Source organism: Etheostoma spectabile, chromosome 24 (assembly GCF_008692095.1).
Source record: "Etheostoma spectabile isolate EspeVRDwgs_2016 chromosome 24, UIUC_Espe_1.0, whole genome shotgun sequence".
Lineage (NCBI taxonomy): Eukaryota > Metazoa > Chordata > Actinopteri > Perciformes > Percidae > Etheostoma > Etheostoma spectabile.
The window spans coordinates 4629561-4635585 of record NC_045756.1 but is presented as its reverse complement, the minus strand read 5'-3'; the positions used below and the strand labels follow the sequence as shown (position 1 = coordinate 4635585).

The 6025-nt window shown below is 39.6% G+C and overlaps 1 long non-coding RNA gene across 1 annotated transcript in view; it reads right to left on the bottom strand.

Annotated features, from left to right (window-relative positions):
* LOC116674124 (uncharacterized) overlaps positions 1-5810 on the bottom strand; it is a 19868-nt gene extending 14058 nt beyond the window's left edge. The window contains exons 1-2 of the long non-coding RNA XR_004327985.1: positions 5799-5810; positions 1435-1439 (exon numbers count right to left, since the gene is read on the bottom strand). This is a non-coding gene — a long non-coding RNA (uncharacterized LOC116674124). The remainder of the gene's footprint in view (positions 1-1434; positions 1440-5798) is intronic.
* Between the last annotated feature and the right edge of the window lie 215 nt (positions 5811-6025).

Here is a 6025-nt window from a genome sequence, read left to right as displayed (position 1 = left end):
AGTTTGATATTTTAAAGTCACTAAAATCAGTTAACAATATATTTTATTATTTTTAGAAAAATAAATAAGTTGTCAGTGGTGGACAAGTCGCAATTAGAGTGCCTCAGCTAGAGTGTGGATACCCGTTGCGTTCCGTCTGGCTGAGTTTGGACAAATATTTACAAATGATGCACGGGTTAGGTTTGAGTTTGGCCCATTTAACATGATGCTTCAAGTTATTTGTAGTGAAGATATAGTGTACATAGTAATGATGGACCTACTGTCTGTCTTTGGCTACTTATTCAGGGGTGGGGTTTCTTATTTGCAGTCCCTCCAGGATTTTGCGACATTGCGATCGTGCCAATTTACATGAATTCAACCAATCACCGCGACTTTAGTGCAACCCACAATTTTGACAAATCACTGCGAATTTGCCCAACAACCAAAGTTTCCCGCGAATTCAATCAATCCCAGCAGTCCCACGTGCCAGGGTCTGTATTAGTATGTGACTCTGAGAACCAATGACCAAGCGGGAGGGAGAACGGGTTGACGTCCCACGTACTGTACTTCACTATATTAAATTTCTTTTTTTCTGATGTGAAGATGAGACATGTGTGACTTGAACATCTCACATTCACCAACAAAACATACAGCGAAAGGCCGTGTAAAACATCTCAGACCGTCCTGCCAACCTGTCTACATTTTAACATCAATGTCTGTTGTTTTTTCACTCTAAAGTTGCTGAAAGCAGCTGCTCTTTCAATCCTGTCGGCTCTCTGCAGCGGGGGGGGGCTGCTGCTCCGTTCCCCTCATGACTGACACACACACACACTAACATACGTACAAACACACACGGGGGATGAATGAAAAACCGGAGATGAGACGTTCAGGATGACCTAAATTGAAGACAGCTACATTATTGTAAGTGCAATGGAAATTTAAGTCCAATAAGTACTTATCAAACCGTATGTGTGTCCCAGGCCAGGATAGAAAATTAACTAACAATGTAAAGATCAACAAGCCACTGACAGACATGTTCAAATTTTATTCATTCAATAAATTGTTATATTTTGTCTAAAATCTCCCGGTTGTTTTCATTTGCAGCATCGTGAGCCTTTCTGGTAAGGTTACTAGGAAAACTCAGCCCAGAGTAGTTTAATTATCCTCAAAACAGGTTTCCTTTTTATTTTTTAAAGAACTATACAAAAAAATGTATGTAATGTAATGTATGTCTCCCGCAACTGCATTGAAACAAACACAAAAAAACATTAATTTTACAGTCATTTTTTACAAAAGCTCCCGCAACATCAGGCATTATGGGCCCCAACAATCTCAAAAAACTCCCCAGAATCCTGGAGGGACTGTATTTAACCTACATGACAAAGTATTAATGCAACACAATGCTATTTTAGGAGGTGAATATTCCTGTAATACAAACTTAGTGTTTCAGCTCACATCAACTGTGTTTGGCTTGGGTTGAATTTGGATGTAAAAAACAGAATGCCTGTCGGGTTCTGTCCTATAATTACTTGCTACTGATATTCCTGTACTCTAGTACATTTAGGACAAAAAACAACAGCAATGGAAATTAGGTAATTTCAGTCAACCAAATAACTTAAATTGGATTATTTTGTAACTATAGAACATATACAGTGTTATTGCTTGTTTGTTTTCCTCTAAAATGCCTGCTTTTGACCTGATTCATACAAGTAAATGGTGTTGTATATGACAGGCTGTTTTAAAATGTTGCCTTTTAGTTTTTAATTTAAATTTATTGAACAGTACATAAATAGTCAACACTTATTAATATAGGTTTTTGCACAATTCAGCGTGTTTCTTTTGCAATGTGCAAGCACAGCTTTGTACTGTACATGTTGGACTTGTAATGCCTTCAGATGGTTTGTTAGCTGCCATGCATCCCATCATTTAACAACACTTCAGTCTAACCAGCAGCCCTCTCATGTTTCCTTGCCAGCTAACTTTCCCCATATCAACTCCTGGCAAGGAAAATTAGTTTAATAGTAAAACTAACAGCTCGGTCACTCAGACTTTCATCCATGTATCCAAGTTCTCTGCATTCTCAAAAACATTATCAAGGGGTGCTTGGCAAGAACAGTGTGTGAGAATTTCATCCACTGAACCTTGTTTACTTCAATGGGTTTGATACTAGCGTGGTAATTTTGAGAGCTATAGCTGCTAACAACCGGCACAGTTCCATATGACTCAATGCTGGCACCTTCGCTGCTTGTGTGGTTAAACAGAAACTACACCCTCATAATAAACCCACCCGCCTTGCTGACTGAGTTTGTCTATAATCTGAAGAAAATTGTACCAATCATGCTATCACTAATCACAATTTCAGATGTTTTAATGACACAATATAACATCTGACAGTTATTTAGAATCACAGAACCATTGTAACGACTCAAATTGAATTCTTTTGTACCTGCCAAATTTAAAAAAGCAGAGACAGTGACTTCAGTGCCCTTAAGTTCCAAGTGTCCTATGGTACATCATACATCTTTGATTTAAAAGATTGTCTTGCAGTCTACAGAATTACTGTATTTATTTCTGTAATAAAAGATAACTGTTGCTATAAACCAAAAATTAGATCTAATGTTATGTTTCTATCAAATATTTATTTATTTTTCTATTTTCATATGCATTTAAGTTAATAATAGGAGGAGATCCAGTGAAAGTGGCTGATTATGCATTGGATTCATTAATTCATGCAATATGCCAGGATAAGTTCTGCACAGAAAATTCTCAGAGCCAGAAGAAGTGTTGTTTTGGAGGACCACATCTAAAATGTAATAAGCCATGGAGGTCTCAGCGACAGAAAGCAAAAAAAGTGTGCTGGAGAAGCTGCGCTGAATTAGTTTGAAGGCCAAAAATAGCAGCTTCTTAGGAAACAAAGAGAGGGTAACATCCAGCGAAAATGAACACGACACTGGCAGACACTGCAGTGATTTGGAATTTGTTGCGGTTGCTTGTTTTTTTTTACTATAAGCAAGCATGTTCTTTTTCTATAAACGGATGGTGCTTTTCACCTTATCAGGTTCTTTTGATTTTTCCTCAGATAAAGTTGAATTGGCATGTAAACTTGTTTTTTTCCCTGTATTATAGTGACAGTGGATAGACATGTTAAAAGCTCCACCCTTGAGAAAGTTTTAACACAGGGTGCATTAGGCTCTCCTTCACTCACAAAATATGATTGGTAGGCTGTCCCAGTCGCTGACTGCGTAATTACAGTAGCTGCTGCCTTACTAAATCAGACATTAATTTCACACAGATTGCAAGAGTACAATGCATGAAAGACATTGAAAAATATCCACTGTACCTTTCATAAAAACCTGGTCCTGAGTGACATCATTATGATCATTTTTTTTATGAATTTGTGTTTTACTGCTGTAAGGTAGCATTTGTTGTATTAAGATAATAATAATGAAAATTTGTGGCATCTTTGCTCAGCATTGTTAAACTAGACTGGCTCAACCGAAGTACATTTTCGGAATAAAGCCTGAAGCGCCACATGTCAGGCTTTGCCCTTTACCTTCCGCTTTCTGTGTTGTCATTCTCAAAATCCTTTCTCTACAGGAAACAACAACAACCATCGAGCCAGCAAGCTACACGCTGAAAACTGCAACTTATCAAGGAAATTTTTATCGTGCAAAAGGCAGGCCTGCTTGGATATTTCTGTAAATGATTTTAAAGAATATGTTTACGGCATTTACTATATACGTTTAATTTAAAATCTCATCTATTGTGCGTTTCTTAATGGAATATTTTTGTGGCATTTTGCGGGATGCAAATGTTCCAACAAAACACTATTTTGCAGAACCATTGTTGCAGCTAACGGAACATAGCGCCATCTGAGACAATTGTGATTGGTTTAAAAGAAAAGCAAACTGCCCTTAGCATGTTTTGCTCTTATCCTGGAGTGTATGTGTGGCGTAGCCAGACCTAACCGCACAGCACTGTGGAGATAGGTGTGGCATTGCCAGGATATAGCTAAACTAACAAGCGGAAAGGTCACGATGGTAACTTGGTGAGTTCACTTAGTATCTGGTTTATGAGCAAAAGGTTGATGCAATAAGGTTTTGCTTTGCATGTTACTTACTGCCTGAAACGTGTTCCCTTCATAGAAGTAAGCAGCCATAGGAGAGGAGAAGAATGCTCGCTAACTAGCTCCCTTGTTGCTACAACAGTTGGTGTGGCAATCAATAAAGCATGGACGTCTCTGCTCTGGGAATTTTCTGCAGGACAGGAATACATTCATGACCAATCAGGTGGCTTGGATGACAGTACCTGTTGCATTAATTAGAGAGAGGCCCAGTGACAGCTGAGTCCAGAACCACATGTTAGATGGATGTGTGTAGCAGATATGTGTGGTAATCATCACCGCCTACACCTCATATCTAAACCCTGACTACCTCGCAGGATACAGTGTCTCTTCTTACAGACTCAGTTCCCCTTGCTATCCATTTTTGATTGCTGCTGTGCCTGTCAGTCATCCGACTTAGAGGGAAACAGTCACAGCTATGTTATCCGTTCTCGAGGCAGTTTGACTTGACAGACTCTCTCTGAAGGCCTGCTGGAGCAGCTCAGCTCACCGAAGCAGCGGAATCATCAGGGTATGTCAGGTAAAGACGAGGAGAGTTACACTCCCTGATGAATCAACATGTGGCATTTCCAGTTTTCAGCTACGTTAGCAACTCTAGTGTTGGATGGCTGGTGGGCCCACCACATTGGTAATGAAAATTAATTGGGTGGATTGGCACAAAGGTTTGTACAGATATTCACGGAACCCAGAGAAAGAACCCTAAGGACTTTGGTAAACATCCAGCATGACCAGCGTGTTAGTGAAATGTCTCAACAACTATTTCCTGGATTGTCATCATCTTTTGGTGCAGATATCCATGATACCCATGGGATGAATCCCAATGATGTGGTAAAACTCCTGACTTTTAATGCAGCGCCACCAGCAGGTGACAGCTTTCACCTATCTAGTAAATATCTCAACATCATAAATCCCAATGGCTTTGGTGATTCCCTGACTTTCCATCATTCTGTTTTGGACACTGGCAGACCAGATGCTTTGTTATTTATGCTTTAATTTAAGTACAATTCCATTCGGATTTTAGCCATCCAGACAGTGATTGTGTCCAGTAATACTTAGTTTAGGTATTGCACAAAAATAAATCATGCTTTGCCAACATTTGAACTACCAGTGCAACGTCTAAGTAAAAGCATGTTTTGTGTTTATTTTTCCCAGTCAGGAGCAGGTTGATTTTAAATGTCATGGACACGTATCGGTGTCTTATGGGTATTAGAGACATGGTAAAGGATGGGATGAAACGCACAGACGCATACACATACCAGACAGTACACTTAAAATCTGTCTATCACTGCCCACACACAAAGTGTTGCTGTGTTACCATTTCTCATTCCCTTTATATCTCTCTCTTCTGTCTCTTCGGCTTCCAAGTGCTGGGTGCGGGGAGTCATTTGCTAATTGGTTTTGTAGAGGAAACGTATTCGCTCGCCTCTTTCTCCTCAATACCTCAGGGCTTTCTTCCTCTTACATGATTCCCCTGTCTCTTGATCCTGCCAACTCAGCCAAGCATTCACCAAGGCTTGTTATTCTTCTGGGCAGTGTAAATCTGTGAAGCTACAGGGGCTTTATAAACCATTCCCCCAGACCTGGAATCCATAAAGTGTTTAACGGAGGGACTCTGTTGCCTTACACTTGTCTTACACAGATAATAAATGATATGACTTTGATAACCTTTTGCTACTAAAAGGCTCAATAAGTGAACGTTAGGTCACAACCACTTGGGAAGATTGGGGTGGGATATCTTCACATCACAGCTTTTTACAGAGGATTTCTGCAAGTTTCTTAAGACTGGCAACATGGGGAGGATTGTTGGTCTTTCTCTAGGTTTGGTCTTCTAATTAATTAGTTCAGGAGGATTTGTATCATATGGAGCCAGCTGAGAAAGAAATTAAAACGTGCACACAGAAGGCAAATATGTTCCTTCGGTTT